This window comes from Artibeus jamaicensis, unplaced genomic scaffold (genome assembly GCF_021234435.1).
Source record: "Artibeus jamaicensis isolate MK-2021 breed Jamaican fruit bat unplaced genomic scaffold, CSHL_Jam_final contig_387, whole genome shotgun sequence".
Classification (NCBI taxonomy): Eukaryota; Metazoa; Chordata; class Mammalia; order Chiroptera; family Phyllostomidae; genus Artibeus; species Artibeus jamaicensis.
In genome coordinates, this window is record NW_026521812.1 from 39,010,816 (window position 1) to 39,030,826 (window position 20,011).

Consider the following 20,011-nt stretch of genomic DNA (forward strand, 5'->3'; position numbering starts at 1 on the left):
ACCACGAGAAGAACAAATAGCCATTGATTCTCTGGCCAGTTTCCTGCCTGTGAACTTTTATGTGAGAGAAAATTAAACTTCAGGCTTCTCTTTGCCCTCACTGGCAGTCAAACACGATTCCTACAGCCTCAGAACCTATTACAAAAGGGGGGTGAGGTTGCTGTGACATGAACATATGCTGATTTCGGGGGAACATTTGCTAATGTGAGAAGAACAAAGTCAGAAGGAGTACTGGAGAGGAGTGTGGAGATGGGGAAGAGGACAGACTGCCTAGGGAGGGACCATTAGGTGAGGACTGAATGACTGTGCATGAACTTTAAGCCATACTTTTGGCATTGGCCTGTAGGGGGTCACCTTCTTCTCCACCCCAGTGTTTTCTCAGTCGCTCCCTCCACCCAGTAGTCCCTAGGGACTGAGCCTTTGCTATACCCTCAGTCCTTGCCTGAAGGGAAGCCATCGTCAGCCTAAGTGAAAAGAACCCTGGGTGAAGGGCAGGGGGGACAGCTGCCTTGAAGGATGAATCTTCGGTGACTCCCTGAGGCATATGCCTTGTGAATACACTGAGCCATGGTCAGCTTTTGGCCAATGTAAGTCCAGGGCTACGATTTAAAAAAGCAGTGGGGTGCACAGGGAGGGGAGAATCAAGTCTGTTCCGAATGGGGCATTTATGTACGCAGTGCAAGGCTTTGCACAGCTCGCAGGCAGAGGAAGACTTCCTGGAAACCCTTGGCTTGTGTATGGGTTGCAAGATCTGTGTCCAGGTCTTTGTGTGAGGAAACACTGAGAAAGAAGCAGCTCTCATTTTCCCAGATGTCACCGCGGCTCTGATGAGTGACAATGCCATAGAACAAGTCCTCTTCCTTGCCAGGCATGTTTGTGCTCACGCGTGTGGGCTCCCGCCCTCTGCTGTAAGGGGCCAACATGTGTGTGGCCATGAGGAGTTTTATGGCCTTGTCATACAGCGAAATTGTTGTTTTGTTTCAGTGAGAGGTGAAGTGACATCTTTCTCTTCCTCCTGTCACCTTCCTCTTCACAGTTTGCCTTGGTTTTACAGCTTAGTCTTTTGGGGGCCATCATGCCTGAGGGGACCAGGTGGACAAGCTCTAGCTGAAGCCAACCTGGCCCAGGCCTTGCTGGTCCTGATACAACTGGTAGGCACAACTGTGTTCTTCTCTCAGCTCAAGATACAAATTTAAATTAAACCTCACTTAGCCGGGCGCTTCCCTTTGATTTATCGGCAGATGCCCCTTGCTGTTTGAACCTTGTTAAATTGCTGGCAAACACTTCACTGACCAGCTGTTTCTGTTAAGCTGAAAGAGTGCTGCAGAGCAGGGTCAGTCCCCTTGCACTTTGGATGGTTCTTATATGTCGTCCCTGCAGAGTGGCCACAGGGAGGGCATTATCCCCTTGACCCCGGGAGCTGGCTGGTTAATGGTAGTGAGGATTCGTCTGCCTGTGCGTGGTAACGGCAGGGGCCCATGGCTCTGTTGTGCACACAAGGGTTCTGTCATGCTAGGCTCTGGATGAAGGGAAAGGCCTGACGCCCAGCCCCTGGACTAACATCACGCAGGTACCTGCTCCATGGGTAACGATCCCAGCCCAAGTATAACATTCTTCCCCATTTGCCGGCCAAGGATGTGGTTTTGCGCCCTGGCTCAGGTGCCGCTCTTTACATGGCACCCACGTGTTCCTCAGAGGAAAGAGGGACACACACTTTCATCGACTGTCCCACAGTCCCTCCACTGACATGTACTGAGTGTCCCCTTTGTGAGAAGCCCAGGACTGCCCACTTGTGTGTGCTGCATCTTTGATGTGAATAAGAAAGAGTCCCTATCTTCATGGTGGACACAGCTCTGTGCTAAAGGCCAAGGCCTTCCACGTGTGGCTCCGCCTGCGGAGAGGCCATGTTTTGTGGGGGGGCACCTTTGTATGGTGCGGGAGTGGCACAGCTGCCCTGGACCCCCATCAGTCACAACTAGCACTGAGGGAGCTTGACTGGCCGCTTAGTCTTTTTTCTCCGCAATGTACTTTCCCCACCCCTCAGTGTGCCCTCCTGTCTGTACGCTCATTCCCTTCTCTCTCCCCAGGCTGGAGCCCCGCCAGGTCATGAGCAGCTCTTTCCTTGGGGTCTGAATCCGAATCAGAATGGCCGTTGGGAGCCTCAGGGGAGGTCATCTAAGGCTGAGTTTGGGGCCTGGCTCCTGGATCAGGGCTATGTGGGGCTCATGTGCTAGCCTCCAGCACCAGGGAAGCCCTGCTTCCAAGTGCTTGGTGGAGAGGATGTTCTTAGTACTGACATGTGGACCCAAGAAGTCACAATCTCCATCGCTGTTCTTGCATGAGATCCTAGCTCCAGGCACCAGAAGCATTGCTTTGGACTTAGAAGTTCCAGCAAAATGTCTCAGAGGACCATGGAGTCACGCCTAGGTTGCCTCTCAGAGCCTTTTCAGCTGTGTTACCTTGGGAAACTTATTGAACCTCTCAAACACAGAACAGGGAGTATGCAGCCATTTGATGGCCAGGAATGATAGAGGTAGTTTATTTCCCAGGTGCCCTGGTCTCCCTTTGCTTCCTAATCTTTACGTTAAAAAGAAGATAAGCTCCTTCTCTTCTCTTCTCTTCTCTTCTCTTCTCTTCTCTTCTCTTCTCTTCTCTTCTCTTCTCTTCTCTTCTCTTCTCTTCTCTTCTCTTCTCCTTCCCTTCCCTTCCCTTCCCTTCCCTCCCTTCCCTCCCTCCCTTCCCTTCCCTTCCCTTCCCTTCCCTTCCCTTCCCTTCCTTCCCTTCCCTTCCCTTCCCTTCCCTTCCCTTCCCTTCCCTTCCCTTCCCTTCCCTTCCCTTCCCTTCCCTTCTCTTCTCTTCTTTCTCTCCTGTTCTCTAAAAATGCACTTTTAAGAGCTGAGTCGATTGGAACCCATGTTTATAGAACATTATACACAATAGCCAAAAGGTGGGAGCAACCTAAGTGTCCATCAATGGATGAATAGACAAAATGTGGTGTATACATATAATGAAATATTATTTAGCCTTTAAAAGAATGAAATTCTGACATATGCTATAACAGAGATGAACCCTGAGTACGTTATTCTAAGCCAGTAACAAAAAGACAAATGCTGTAGGACTCCACTTACATGAGGTCCCTGGAGCAGTTAAACTCTTAGAGACAGGGAGGAGCGTGGAAGTTGCAAGGGACTGGGGTGAGGAGAGGGAGAGCAGGGACTAATGTCTAGTGAGGATAGAGATTCAGTTTGGCGAAATTGAAAGAGCTGGGGAGATGGACAGTGCTGATGGTTGCACTACAGAGGGGATGTACTTAACGCTAATGAACCGCACACGTGAAAATGGCTGAGATGGTAAATATTATGTTATGTGCATTTTACCAAAACTAAAAACAGAAAAGGTGAGCTGGCTAGGCTTTTCAGTTATGTTGTATTTTAACTACTTGCCAGTTGAGAGGAAACATTTCATTTTACTTAAATTTTATTGTAGTAATACACGCACAGAAGTGAAAAGAACCAAACAGTACTGCGGTGAAAGACAACAGTCTCCTCCCAAGTCCAGCCCCTCCGTGTGCCCCCAGCATTGTTTTCGCTGGGCAGTGCGGGGGCCTGCAAACACCTGGGGAGAGTCCGAGCAGACTACTTCTGAGCAGGACCCAGGACCAAAGATGTCAGAATGTGACAGAGGCCATGCCAGGCTGTTGTCTCTGGGAAGAACCCAGGCTGCAGAAAAACACAAAGCTGACAACAGACAGGCGAGGTGAAGAGGACAGGGACCTGGCTGACCGTTTTGGGGGTTCTTCCCAGTTATGTGAGCTCAAAAAAATCCCCTGTTTTGTCTAAGCTAAAAGAAACAGGAAAATCAGAGGTGTGCTGGGAGGAGATAATACCGAAATTGGCAGCAGTGAGTGGGTTTAGAGGCATTTGTGAAAAGTTGGGGCAGATTGTGATAACAAAAACCTGATAGGGCTCAGCACTGTTGTGAGCACTGTCCACGTATTAATTCGCTTAGTCCTTGCCGTGGCCCCAGGAGGCAGGGTGTATTGTTATCACTATTATGCAGCTGTGGGAGTTGAGGCAGAGAGATTTGTAAAGAGCTCAACCAAAGTCACATGGCTAAGGGGTAACAGAACTGAGCTTAGATGCGGGCCGTCCAGCTCCAGGATACGTACTCCAGGCCTCTACACTCAAGAGATAGAAGGAGAGAGAGCAAGAGCACAGCCCCCAAAGGGCCTCTCAGGCAGGACAAGATGCAGCCACCAAAAGTGATCACGGGAAATTGGCAAGTGGCAACCCAGGAAGGTGAGGTGAGCCTCAGTGGAGAAAAACGATGGATCTATGTTCTTCTGGGAGGCTCTGGCAGCCTGGAGGCTGGGGCTCAGAAGGCTGTTTAAAGGGACCACCTAAGAACAGGGCTTTGGGGATGGGAGAGACAATGCTGGAGAAAGACATCAGAGGAAGGAGAGGAGGCTGAGGACCGTGTAAGGAGGGAGACGTGGGGGCCAGCTGCTGAGTCTTCTCTGTTGCACCCCTAGAGGTGACCTGCTGGGAAGAGTCAGAATGGCAGAGGCAAGATCAGAAATTTGAGAAAAGACACTGGACCAGAGCCACAGAGGCTGTGGGGATGGTAACATGTCTCTGTCCTTCTGTCCATCCATCCATCTGTTCACCCATATTTATTCCTACTTCCATCTATCCACTTTTCCTTCCTATCATCCGTGTATCTTTCCTTCCATTCATTCTTCATTTTGTTCATCCATCTCTCCCTGTATGAGTTTGCCAGGGCTGCTGTAACAAAGTACCACAGAGTGGGGGTGGCTTAAGCAACAGACACTTATTTTCTCACAGTTCTAGAGGCTGGAAGTCCAAGATCAAGGTGTTGGCAGAGTTGGTTTCTCCTGAGACCTGTCACCTTGATTTCTAGATGGTTGAAGACCATACAATCTTCCCTTTGTGTGTGTCCATCTCCAATTCCCTCTTCTTATAACGATACCAGTCATAATGTATTAGGCTTCACCCTAATGACCTTATTTTAACTTAATCACCTCTTTAAAGGCCATGTTTTCATATAGTCACATTCTGAGGTAGTGGGAATTAGGACTTCAACATATGAAGTTTTAGGGGACACAATTCATCCCATAACACTTTTCTTCTATCTATTTATCTTTTTATTCAAACATCTCTCCTTCCTTCCATTCATCCATTTATTTATTCAGCAAATATTTATTGATGGAGTACAGTGGGTTAGACACTTAGGGATAGGATGGTCCAAGATGTCCCAGACAGTGGGGAAATACACACTTATACCCTGGTAGGAAAAGTCCTTGGGCAGGGATGTTTCCAGTGACATGGGAAAGATAAAAAAGGGGACACCTCAACTGAAATAGGGGTGGAGTGGTGGAAAGTGGGTAGCATGGAAAGACTACTAGAAGACATGATGCTTAAACTGGCATTGAATGGGAGTTGAAGTACCAAACATGATGCAGGAAAGGAAGAGGGGCACTCCGGGAGGAAGGAATAGCATGGGCAAAGACATCGATGTCTAAGAGAAAAAGGCACCTTTACAGAACTGTAACGAGTTCATTCTGTCTAGAACACAGAGTACAAGCAGCAAGCATGGAGCTGGAGGAGTGCACGCAAGAGTTGTCTGTTCCTGGGCATAAGGGGCTTGAGTTTGTCCTAGAAATAGTAGGGAGCCAAGGATGGTTTTAAGCAAGCAGAGAACAGGACTCTTCTCAGCAACATTAACACTACAGGTTTTGCTTACTTACCTTGATTGTTTTTTCTACTATACCCTCTAGACAATAACCTTCCGAAGTGCAGGGAGATTTGTCTGTTAGGTTCATTGCTATATATCCAGTATCTGGAACATTCTGGGCACACAGTAGGAGTTCCGTGAATATGTGTGGAATAACTTATGTTTAGAAAACTCAGTGGGGCAGACATTGGGTGCCTCCCATAAGTGAAGCTGGGACAGATTGGTATGAAGAACCATAGTGTGAAAAGCTAAGAGATAGCACGGTCTGAGCTGCCAGAGATGTAGATGAGGCCTTCCTTCCAGTCCAGCTCCTGGAAAGGCTGCCCAATGCTCTCCTGCTCTGTGCGACTGACTGCTCCCTCCACCGGTCTTCTTCTATTACTCCTCTGCTGGAGCCTGGGAAGTCCATTATTGGTCTGATGTTCTCCTCACATTCACTAAGTATTTATTGAGCATCTACTACATGCCAGTAACACACTAGGTGCTGGCGATATAGCAGTGAACAAAACAAATGAAAATTCTGCCCTCATGGCAGGTATCTAGCTGGGGGAGGTGTTAGGGTGGTCGGTGATGTGGGCTGTGAAAAATTTCACAAAGAGAAGAAAGTGTAGAGAGTAAAGTTTTTATTCACTTTCCAAGAAAGGAGAGGGGCATGGTGTGAAGAGATACATTAGCTTTGAGGGGTGGGGGCTTTGAGCTTTTATTGGATTATGATTGGATTAAAAAAGCGTGGGTGGGCGTGCTCTTGTGCCTTATAATACCAGGCTGCAGTTTGTTCCAATGTTATCTTCTGCCTGGGGTTGTAGGGAGTGGTTAGTTCTGTTCTTGCTTCTAGTAACTTCTGGTCCTGGGGACATACGCTTGGGAGAGTAAAATGGGAGTCATGTTAACAAGGGCACAGGCCTGCTCAGCAAATGCTGTCACATGCAAATGGGGCCGACTTTATCCTTTCAGGAGGCACTGATTATGAATAAACATAACTAAGTAAATAACACAGCATGTTCAAAGTGGTTAATATAGGAAGAGGTCACAGAGCAGGCTCAGAGGGACAGGAATGTGGTAGGGGGTGTAGTGAGTTTGCAGTAGAACCTGAGGCTGTCAGGCTGGGCCTCGAAGAGAAGGTGGCATTTGAACAAACTCTGAAGGAAGAGGTGGAGTAAGCCAAGTGGACGTCTGAGGGAAGAGAATTTCAGGCAGAAGACACATCCATGCATAGGCCTCGAGGCGGGAGTTGGTCTGAAGTGCACAGTAATGTGGTTAGAACCAGCTGAGTGAGGAGAGGAGAGGCGAGGGGGTCACAGTGTGTGTGCGTACGTGTGTGTGCTGGTGCTGGGGGGCAGACAGTGCAGGCCTCGAAGACCGTCCTAAGGACCTCTGCTTTCGTCGAGGCTGAAATGGAGAACCATTGCAAGGCTTTGCTGTGTCCACTCCTGGAAATCTTAAACCCAAGAAATCCTAGATCTCAGTTTCTAGGCTTCCAAAGGGCAAGGCCTGCATTTGAGTGATTTTACACATGCAGGTGCTCCTTAAATACATCTAAATACTGTCATGGGAGTGGGTAAAGAGGAGGATTGGTCCAGGAGGTCAAGGAGGCATGAGGAAAGAAAAAAAAATACTCAAGTAAAGGGTCTCAACTGTAGAGAGAGTCAGAGGTAAAACCCACAGAAAAGAGTTTTTTCCTGGATAATTAAAAACTGGAGGTACTCACTAAGACAATGTCTAGAAAGCCAGGCACTTCTCTTGACCAGCCAGGAGCCTTGGACTGGACCAGATGGGCTCTTCCAGCAATTGCCAGTTTATGGACCCTCTGAATCCATTTATTTCCTTTTGTTAAAATAATTTCTAACATGAACTGTGGTGACAGTGTGAAATTATATTCTAAATCATGCTTTGGCTTCCCTCTCCTGTCCTTAGTTCCTCTCCTTACTGCTGTCAATTAACAAACACAATTAACATTGCTACTGCCAAGGCTCTGTAACACAAATCTCTGTAAACAGAAGCATCACCAGAGTTGAGATGAATCATTCATTCCCCAGAGTGTGCGGGTTTCAGAGTGGGCCACAAAAGCCCTCCCTGGTGGCGCAGGCCTTGCCCTTGGGGCTATCCGTCCCACTCAGGTTGAAGAGTATGGCCAATTATTCGATGCTTCTTTTTCTTTTTGTATTAATTGATAGTTTCATATGATTTTTATCCTTTATTTTGTTTATGTAGTATATCATGTTTATTGATTTCCGAACATCGTAACAACCTTGCATCCCTGGAATAAATCCCATTTGATCATGTTGTATAATCTCTTTAATGTATTGTTTGATCTGTTTTGCCAATATTTTGTTGAGAATTTTTTACCTATCTATGATAAAAACTCTCAGTGAAGTGAGAATAGAGGAAACATGCCTCAACATAATACAGGCCATATATGACAGACCCATAGCCAACATCATACGTAACAGGAAAAAACAAAATTGTTTCCCTTAAAGTCAGGACCAAGACAGGGATGTCTGCTTTCACGGCTCTTATTCAGCATCGCACTGGAAGTCCTAGCCACAGCGACCACACAAGAAGAAAATATAAAAGTCATCCAAATTGGAAAGGAGAAAATAAAAGTGTCTTTATTTGCAGATAACCTTATACTATATATGCATATAGGGAATCCTAAAAACTGCACCAAAAAAAAAACTACTAGAACTGATAAATGAATTCAGTAAAGTAGTAGGATACAAAATTAATATTCAGAAATTAGTGACATTTTATACACAAATAATGAACTATCAGAAAGAGAAACTAAGAAAACAATCTAATTTACAATTATAACAAAAAATAAAGTACCTAGGAATAAATTTAACCAAGGAGGTAAGAGACCTGAACTCAAAATTATAAGATACTAAAGACAGAATTTGAGGAAGATACAAATAAACGGAAGCATATACTGTATTCATGAATAGGAATAATTAACATCATTAAAATGTCTATACTATCAAAAAAATCTATAGATTAAATTCAATTCCTATCAAAATGCCAATGGCATATTCCACAGAACTAGAACAAATACAGAGGTAGTCAAAAGTAGATTTACAGTTGCAAGCATGCAAAAACAGAGTTTTTTCTCGTATTATTATTTATTAATTATTGTATTACTTATTTGTATTATAACTGGAAATCTACTTTTGCCCATCCTCTATTCCAAAAATTTATATGAAACCACAAAAGACCCTGAATAACCTCAGCAATCTTAAGAAAGAAGAACAAAGTTGGAGGCATCGTGCTACCTGATACCAAACTATACTACTAGGTCAAAGTATTCACAACAGCATGGCACTAACATAAAAGACACATAGATCAATGGAACAAAATAGAGAGCCCAGAAATAAGCCCACACTTTTATGGTTAATTAATGTTTGACCAAGTAGGCAAGAACATACAATGGAGGCAAGACAGGCTCTTCAATAAACTGTGTTAAAAAAAATTGGTCAGATACAGGCAAAACAACGAAACTAGAATACCACTTTAGACCAAATACAAGAATAAACTAAAAAATAGATTAAAGACTTAAATATAGGACTTGAAACCATAAAAATCCTAGAAGTAAACATAGGCAGTAACATCTTGGATATTTCTTGTAGCAATGTTTTTTTCTGACATGTCTTCTTGGGCAAGGGAAACAAAAGAAAAAACAAACTAAAAAGTGTTTTCACAACAAAGGAAACCATCCACAATATGAAAAGACAACCCACTGAATGGAAGAACATATTTGTAAATGACACATTTGATAAAAGATTAATACCCAAAATTTATTAAGAACTCAAACAACACCAAAAGAACCCAAAGAATCTAATAAAAAATGGGCAAAAAACCTTAATAGATACTTCTCCAAAGAGGATGTATAGATGGCCAATAGACATATGAACGTGCTCAACATCACTAATCATCAGAGAGATGCAAATTAAAACCACAAGGAGATACCACTTCACACCTTCAGAATGTCTATCACCAGTAAATCAACAAACAGCAAGTGTTGACAAGGATGTAGAGAAAGGGGAACCCTTGTGTGCTCTTAGTGGGAATGCAGATTGGCAGTCACTATGGAAAACAATGCAGGGTTAATTAAAAAAATTAAAGACTGAACTAACTGCCTTATGACCCAGTGATTCCACTTCTGGGAATATATACAAAAAACCCCTGAAACTCTAATTTGAAAAAGTATACGCACTCCTATGTTCATAGCAGCATTATTTACAGTAGCTAAGGTTTATAAGCAGCCCAGATGCCCATCAGTAGATGAGTGGATTAAAAAACTGTGGTACATTTACACAGTGAAATACTACTCAGCTGTAAAAAGGAAAAAAAGATCTTACCTTTTGCAACACCGCATAGATAGATCTAAAAAGTATTATGCTAAGTGAAATAAGCCAGTCAGAGAAAGACAAGCACCATATGATTTTACTTATATATGCAATCTAATGAAGAAAATAAACTAAAACAATATAAAAATACTTACAGACCAGCAGCTGTTAAAGAGGAGGAAGAGATTGGGCGGCTGGGTGAAATAAGTGAAGGAATTAAGCAAAACAAAACAAATAAAACTCATAGACACCGACATCATTACGGTGATGGCCAGAGGGAAAGAAGGGTGGGAGGAGGAAGAAGAGGGTAAAAAGGGTGTAAATGGTGATGGAAGGAGACTAGACTTTGAGAGGTGAACACACAATACAATAAACTGATAATGAATTATAAATAGAATTGCATACTTGAAACCTATATAACTTTATTACCTAAGTAACACCAATAAATTCAATAAAAATATTTTAAAAAAAGATTGTGTCCAAAAGGAGCTTTGTGGAGCCGTTTATGGTTTGGAATTAAGTGGAGAGAGACAGGTTGCGGGAAGCAGAGGCCCGAAGACAAATATTCACGTCTGCGGGTGCAGGCCGAGTCCGCTATCCTGGGCTGTGAAAACAGGCGAAGTGGCCTTGAGTGATGCTCTTGACAAGGTGGAGAGTTTCACATTTATCTAATTCTCTAAAAGACAATGTTATACCAAGAGATCATTATCAACTTTGTCCCTGTGGAAGTTATCAATGCCTGGACTTCAGGGCTGACAAAGTAATGTACAGTTTGTGTCATCTGTCAGCCAGATGGAAGGGAAAACCAGTTCTCACCCGTGAGCAGATTGAAAGGAATTTGGGAGATTAGAGCAGGCATCACCATCACTGAGAGGTGAAGGGACGTCAGTCAGGGGCTGGCTATCGGCTTGTAGAGGAAAGGGAGAAGGGCATTATAGATCCGGACTCTAAAATTGACTGAGTCTGACATGTAAACATGTCTAGTGGTATTAAGATTTTCCCAAGCACCTGGGAGGCCCTGGAGAATGGAAAGAGAACTGATCTCCAGGCCATAAGTGACCTTCGATTCTGGTCAAAATCTGTCAGTTTTTTGGAAATGGTCTCTGAAGACCTACCTCCATGAGGGGCTCTAACCATTCACACGGCACCTGGTACTGAGGTTTTGAACTTCTAACTGACATCTTCAATAGACACACCTACTATGGGAAACATGGCATGAGTTCAGCTCAAGCCTCAAACACCATTGGCTGACGCTTATGTTCTAATGTAATTTATAATTCTTCACAGAAAGGTTAACACTTAATTAAAGTTCTGCTGAAAATTGCCTTTTTGATAAGTACGGCTTTTGCGCTTTCTTTTGCTTGCAGTGAAGAAAAAATAATTTTCCATGATCTGTAGGTCTCTGGTTAAGTACTGTCATTTTAGGACCCAGACAGAAGCCAAGGACAGAATGGAAACAGGGTTTGCTGCTCAAAATCCACATTTCTAGCTCCCTTCCCTCCCCCACTCCCCTCCGAGAGTGGCAGCACCTATTTAAAAACTCTCCTGGCAAGGGAAGTGGTTGACTGGGCCATTGGCCAAATGTTGGATTCCTCTCCTTTTGTTTTCAGTTGGAAACCAGTGAAGGTTATGCTAAAGGCAGATTGCTGGGTTCTCCTTGAGTTAATTACTATGAAAAGAAACAGTATCAGTTATGAGAAGAAAACATGGGAGCCTATAGGCTGGAGAACCAGAAAGATGTTCTACATAGTGCTTATAAGTTTCTGATTTTGGAGGAAAAGAGTCTATGGCCTAAAAAGTTTGATAAAATAACCCACTATTAAAAAATTTAAAACCACTGTTAATTTAGCCCAGAGTGATGCTGTCCTTCACTCGGGTAGTGAAAAGGTCTTTCCAAGCCTGTCCCTCATCTTGATCATATTTTTTGTCAGCTTTATTATATTGTAAAATAAATTTATTTATGATATTCCATTCTCCTTTAATTAAACAGTTTTTTCGACGACAGTTTCCATTCAGTATTGTTGGTCTGATTTTGAGCTGGGGGTGGGTGAGCCGTGTGGACGTCAGCCAGGGGATGAGCTCACTGACTCTGGGAGGAAGGAAGGGATCGCGGCTTGGCTGTGCACCCAGGGACGCCTGTGGATCACAAATCTGGACCCACTTGTGCATTTTCTTGAGCTTCAGTTTATCAAATTGAGTGCTGAAAAAGTTGCTTGTGACTTTTTTTTCCACAAGGGAAGCATTGATGTTATAAAATATTGCTTGTTGCCAAATCTATTTTCAGCTCATTGCCTGTATAGAGCTTGCTGAAGTCCTTAAAAATGAAGGTGTAAGAATTTAATCAGAATGAATGCATTTAAAAAAAATATTTCAGCTATGTTTAAAACACAACAATTGCAAACAAACAAGTCCCTATCAAATTATTACAAGGCCTAATAGCTTCTTAAAACTTAAAAGTGATAAAGATATTATATGCATACTAGCAAAAAAAGTCACTATTATGTGGTATTTTGAGATGGGCCAAATCACAGGAGACTGAAGCACATAGCAACAGGCGAATCTGTAGCAGTCATCTCGTTTGCTGGCTTGCACAGTTCATGGAAAATTACCAACGAGCACTGAAGTTGGGGGACTGGCTGATTAATGCCTGACAGCTATAAATGCGACTGGCTCCTGTGTGTTGCAGATTGTTTCTGTAGACGCCTTAATCTGATAATGAGTTTGTCTGTCTAACGCATGTGCTTGGCGGTAAACTTCCTCGGAGCCTTCTCAGAGAATCAGGAAGAACCTGTGCTGGACCAAGACCCGAGATGTTTTAGTACATCTGATTTAGAAGTCAGAAATCCAGCCAAAACGCAAATGAGCTAAGTGACGGCAGGAAGCATAACGGGAGCCCCGGGTGTAAGGAATGGGGGAGAGCTGACACCGCCCTTCTCTGGGGGCCCCACACTCTTGACACTAATTGGAGGATGATGGGTCAATCTACACTGTCTTAAAACGCAAAACAGCGCTGGCGCAGAGGTGGCAACATGTCCTGGTCAGGGGCTGTGTCTCCAGAGCAGCACCACTTACCAACGGGATGATCTTGGGCAAGTTACTTAGTGCCTCAGTCTCTTAGTTTCCTTGAGAGTAAATGGGGATCCTAATGCCTTGTGGGGCTGCTGCGGGATTTAATGAATTAATGTGTATAATGTGCTAACGTTAATGCCTGGCACCTTGCTCATTATTGTGTATGAACTTGGTTTGTGTGTTGTGGGAGAGGAAGCTGGTCTTCAGTTGAGTCTCCGAAATAAAAACTGCCAGACCTTGGCATTTGGCAGGGCAAGTGGCGAAGAAGTGAATTGGTTTGGCCTTTCTAAAGGAGTTCTGATAGAAATGCCAGCCTTGGCAAATGAGCCAGGAACAGAGAAATATACTCGACATTTTGGTCACATCCTCTATTATTAGTAAGAAGAGCATTTCCTTTTGGGGTGAACATTGAGGACAAAAATAAGGCTCTTCAGATTATCATCACTCCTTGTATTAATGCTGTTGAAGCACCCGGCATGTATTGGGGCTGACTGGCAGACGCAGCCTCATAAAAGCAAACGTGGCCCATTTAGGATCCTATTCACTTTGAGAAGAAAGAAAGGGGGATTTTTGGCACTGAAAATGCAGTGCGTGATTTCATCAGTGCTTATTAACATTCTTAGGTGGGGGGGTGTGTTTCAGGTGGCAGCTCTTAAGGGGTCATATGGCAGGGAGCAGCTGAATGCAGTTTTGAGGCTGCTGGGAAGATGTGCAGGCATCTTGCTGTCCATACACAGGCAGATTTACCATTAACAGCAAATAACTTCACTGGAGCCCATTTCTCAACTTCAGCAGGTAGATATCATGTCTTTCAGTAAGTTTCACTTTTATTTGGAACCAGTGAAAGAACAAGAGAAAAAAAAGCATTGCCTAAAAGCACGATTCTCCCCAAATCCTTTATATAAAATTTGCCTTTCCCAGCATTACCAAACTTTATGACTTTCTGGCACTATGAGAATTCACAGAGATAAAGAGGGCTTTCTGGAGGATTCAGAGTTTTCACCTGGAAAGAAGCCGGCAGTGCCGGGGAACTGGACCATCTGGGACAGCCAGCCATTCTCCGGGCTGGGGAACGGTGGGGTGTCCTTGGGCACAAGCAGTGCTCAAGCAGCCTTGCAAACTGGAAGGAAGCAAGCCACCTCCTTCGCTTCCTCTATCACCCAGATCATTTGTAGCCTGAGTTAAGGGTTTGGGGAATGTAGGTGACCTGGAGCTGAGTAGATTTTGGCCAAATGGTCATGAGAAAGATCAGGTACTTCCAAAAGCATTTTGTAGAAAACTTCACACATTAACCTGAAAGAGATTAGTTTACCTCTGAAGATGGTCTCTGGCTACAAACCTCGGGATAACAAATTTGGTGTCCCCACGTTCAAAGAAGCTAACATTTAACTGACTGCCACCACGGGGAACCTGGAGCTCCTGAGTTGAGTCCGGGAACATACAAAGCTTGGTCACTTTAGAGTTAGAGACAAAACACTGAAGTGAAGTTCCAAACAGAGGCCGTGAATCCTATTTTGGAGACTTTGAGAAGAGCAGAGACTATGGGGAGAGCAGACAGCGGGAGCCGGCGGGAAATTTCCAGCTTCCTTCTTTTTCTATGATTCTATAAACTTCAGCCAAAAACTTGCCTTTGTAAAAATACTCAAGTTACATTGAAAACAAACTCAATGACTAGAGGGCTGATTCAGTGTTTAAATTGTTCTGGAAAACTTTTTAAATACTGCTTTTGCATTTATATTTTACAGAGTGAAAAGGACAATCATGGAAAAGCACAACCAACTGTGACTGATACAAGTGGAAAAAACCCGAGCGTGACAATGGGAAGCCTCACGGGTGGAATTGCAAGAAGACAGCCCGAGCGCTCCTCATCCGCATATGCAATTATGTATGGATGAGAAACTGCAGAGGCTAATAATTACAGCAGCCATTGTCCACTTGCAGAACAATTAGCCCTTTGCTCCTCATTCTGAGAAAGTGACTAATTGTACTCACAGCAAGCCAACAATTGGCACATTTGTTTCGGAATAAAATTTTATGCTTGCCAGGAAGTGCCACTTAGAGGAGCGCGAGACCCAGGGTTGCCATGAGACCCAGCGCCCAGAGATCTGACGGAGGCTTTGGAACACCCACTGGACAGGCACTGAAGTGTGGGGGGAGTGGGGGAGAATGTCGATGATCACGTGGACCACGTCATGCCATCCATCTATGTATAAAGTAAGGAAAGTCAAAATAGATTCAGGTAATGAAAACAATTACACTTAACTAGTGCCTTTCATCGGGGTCATAAATGTCTTCTAGTTAAATTTCATAGCCTCCTGTGGGACGTTAGTAAAAACTATTTGTTTCAGTCAAAGAAAGAGGCACTTCAGGCAGTGGTGAATCATGTTATGTTTGAAATGGATGGGGTACAGAATCCAGAGGCTTCTGACTTCTCATTCCAGAAATTACACTCTGCTTGTTTGGTTTGTGTAAATATTTTCTATTCGACATAAGACATGGAATGTGTCAAGTGGGTTAGAGACTGGCAAAAGAGATCACTCCCCAATCTTCTCCCCCCCCCAACACACTCACATTCCCAGGAAGGCTACTTTTCTAGGGTGACCAGCCAAGCACGCAAAGTCTTATGAGATATGAGGGATGGCTTCCTGTGGCCCCAGATTTCCTTGGGGGGAGCAGGGGGCACACAGATGTCGGTAACACTGTCCACACACCCAGGTCCCCACCGATTCTTGCTGTTGCACAAACCCCAGGCCTGAGTTCACATCACCATTCCAGAATGTGTTACTCAAACGTCTGTGCCTCCCATTGGAAAAATAGTCTCACACATTCTTGAAGTTCATTGATTATCTTCTAAACAGAGTCAGGGCCCTGCGGACATTGAACGTTCTCTTTGCCTGCAGCATTTTAGGGCCATGGAGAGGGCCACCTTCTGACTCTGAGTGTATTCCTTTTTTTTTCCCCTTTGTGTTCTAATAGTTTGGTCTTCAGACTTGTTTCCAAATCTTGTTTGGCTGAAGTGCACCCCTCAAATCACCCAATGTTGTTTTTCCATTTGTTTTTTTTTTGCATTTGCTGTTATCAGTGTGTATCAGACAACACATCGGTGAACCAATAGACAGGTATCTGCAAAGGGCGGGGCCCAGGGCAGCTCATCTCACCCAGGTCTAAGGGCAGAACTGCTGAAGAACAGCTTTCTCCCTCTCACTCTTTTCCTTGGAAGCTGGGAGTTCTTCCCTCCTTCTTCTAGTTAAGCCTCCATGGCTATCCCCCCATCTCACTGTGTGGCTCCCTGAGCTTCAGTAGGTCTGTCTGGGCATGGGCTGTCCTCTCAATTTCCCTGGCATTGGGAGGTTGGGTGGATACGGGGAAGCTGGTTTTGCTGGGGTGGGGGGCCAGGGGCTCTCCCCACCTTCCCCATTCCTGCTTGCCCCATCCGGCTCTGTCCCTAGTGCTAATGTTCTGAGTAATGGCACACAATCTCTGCAGTGGGTCTCTGTGTCCTCTGTGTCAAATCCCCTTGGTTATTCTGTCCATAAAAGACATTTCCTAATAAAGACCCTGTTTTTCTCTCTTCCAGTGCTTGGGACTATACCCTCTGCTCAATTATATCCAGTTTGCAGTTCTCCCAACTTACAATACTCGTCTTCCACAGCATTTCCCCATGCTTTACTGAAGAAAGGAGGGAGGCACAGCTGTCTAATTACCCTCCTAGCTACCAAAGAAATGGTAACCTCAAGCCAACATTGTAAGGTGACTGACTCAACAGAAAGAAAAAAACACTTCTTTTTATAAGATTTCTTGCTTTGGAGATGCTGGGCCCACTGCCAGCTTCCCCGTATCCCTATTGGCTCTGATCCAGCAACTTTATTTATGCCCTAAACAGAATCATGTCTGAAACGCAGAAGTTAGGTACTTAACTCTTTAGCTGAATTGTGAGACCATTTTCCTTCAGCATCCTTGGACGCCACGGATATCCTGAAAGTGATGCCTTATATTCTTTCTCTGCTCCTGCCTAAGGTTCCATTTGCCCACTTGTTTCCTGTGGAAGTTTCAAAAGCAATTGCTTACCTTTTTTACTTATAAAAATGCTATGTTGCTATTTAAGAAAAATGTGAAACTTTAGAACACAAAATTTAACCCAATTAGTTTTTAGAACATTTATCCAAATCTGGCTCAAGGTCAGATTTGCATGCTAGGGCAACTATTTGCTCATACCTTTAGAAATAGTTGCTCAGAGCTAAGGTTTTAAAATCAGAACCAGTGTTCTCCTTGGACACCTTCCCCCCCCCCCCCCCCCCCCCCAAAAAAAAAAGGTCAGTGAAGATGGTGTTGAAGGTCTTGTGACTTGACTTAATCCCTCCCTGTTTTCTCATTCCTCCTGTGGCAGCAGTTGAGGGAGCAGGAGTTAAAGCACCATCAGCTCCACACTGGTGCCCACACTCCCACGCCTCAGCGACGTCCCTGTCTCTTCTTGCTGGAAACTCGGGCTGCTCCTTCATATTTTGGTCCCAGATGGCAGAGAAGAGAAACCCTCCTGGCTCAGAATCCTCGCCCACCTTTGGAGACCTGCGATTTTCCTGAGTGCTGTGACTGACTTATTTCGGGGAGCCAGAGAATGATGCCTTGGGACACCTTTCTGAGGAGTAACTTTTAAAACTACTGGGACTGACCTCTTGGAGATAAAAAAAAAAACTTGATAAAATCCACAAATACGTCTCTTGCTCAGAATATCTCCTCAAAAATATCATAGTTTCCTGTTAGGGATTATGCAGTCTTTATACAGGTGTTTTTGCTCATATTTCCTTTCTTTGACCTCTGGACATCACTCCCAGAGTCCAGCATGGAACCAAGAGGATCTTTCTGCGAACTGACTGTGATGTTGCCATCAGAGTGTGGATTGGTGGAAAAAGACCCCCCTCACATGTACACACCTCTCCCTGCCACAGGGCTCCCCTGTCCTACACTCAGGTGTAAATTTTCACTAAGTTCCTCTGTTAAAGAACCAAAGATACAAAACCTTGTTGCAATCAGGGAGGCCAGGTGGGGAGAACATAGAGCTTGTGTTGGTGTAGCTTCTCTTGGCCCCTGAAATTTTTAATGGGGCCCTGAAGTTGCTATCAATAATGTCTAGTTCTTTCTAAATCATGAAAGAACAATTCTTGCTAAGAACATGTCCTTTTAATATCAAGGATCATATCAACATTCCAGAAAAAGTCACACTAATAGTCCATGTGCTTCCAGTTAAGAGAATATTTATTAACATGCCTACATTCTTTTGTTCTTAAGCCAAACTCAGCATCAGTAAGGCCAAGACTTCAGAGGTGGGGCATCAATGAAAGTGGAGTTGATATCCAGGTATCTCTGAATCACATCTCTGCATCTAACTTTCTAGTATTCCAGAAAGCCCATTTCCTCACGATTATGTTTCATCTTATTTCTCCAAGTTTATACAATGACTCTATTGTCTATTAAATCTAGTTGAAGCATCCAGGTCTAACTGAAGGCCTTCCATTCTGTGGCTATGCTCAGCCCATCCAGTGTTGCCTTTCACTGCTCAGTTGCTGTATCCTGCAGATGTAACAAACTGTTTCTTATTTCTTATGTGTTTACTTCCTGCTATGCTTCTGCATTATACTATTTTCCTCTCCCAGAATACTTTCGATCTTTCTGCTCTCTTATAAATTTTGTATCAGATATTTTTCCAGCATCCACTTACCCTTCTTTTAGAATTTCCCTCTAGAAATCACCCCTTTCCCTGCTTTCGGCCCAGGTGCTCTGGGTGGGACCTGACTTTACCACTCAGAGAACGGTGTTCTGGATTCCCTGGCCTCAGGGTTGGTGCAGGGAACAGCATGTGACCCACTCAGAACCAGAGAGCTTTGCCGAGATTGCTGGGATAGAGGCAGACATGTTATCCACTAGACCTGGTTAGAGACAAGAAGTACGGTTCGGAGCTATTGACCTCTGTCTGGAAATTACGAGACACAGCTGAGTGGAGGATATGGCTCATCCTGAGAAAGTTGAGCAGGGAACTGTGAAGAAGAAAAGTGGGCCCTGCCATTGAGCCCTACATCAAGCTACACCTAAAGCCAGACTTGGACTTTCTGTTATATGGCCTTTTTGCATCACAGCCATTGGTTTAGGTCAGTTTTCATTGGGTTATCTATCCACCCACCCCCTTCCCGGTACCACTCCCTTCCCGGTACCACTGTGTACAGGTTATTATGAGATGATATGGGGAAGTGCACGGGAAGTTCTCAGCACAGTGTTTCACACAAATGTTAGCTATCAGTAGGGTCATGGTAGAAAGAGATTAATCAATAGAATAGTTAAATCTTTTAAAAGATATATATTTTTTTCCAACAGTGAAAAGGAGCTGTGAAACAATTGTTTTGTGCAGTAATGAATGATAAGAACTTGGGAACATAGGAGGGAAATATACCAAGGTCTGCACTGGATGTTGGACTTTGTTATTTTCTAGGGGTCAGTACGGTGCCTCGTGTGTGAAGGTTGTTTTTTCATGCTTAAGAAATTTTTATCAAGGTGTCTGATTTCCTTAGGCATTTTGTTTTATTCCTCTAGTAAGCTAGAAAGGTATTCAAAGAGACGTCCTTTATGAATTTTGATCTTGGCATCTCAGATGTAGGATGGCACATAGTTGAACATCACAACCGAACGCTTCAGCTTGGCGCACTTCACTGGGTGCTACTCTGAGTTTTCTCACATGCCTCCAGTCTCTCAGGGCCTTAGAAAAGGATAATTTTCCCAGGCGGATACCTACCTAGCTGGCAGATGTTTCCCAGATGGGAAATTAATTTGCTCACTATTTCTGATGCGCAATAATTCAT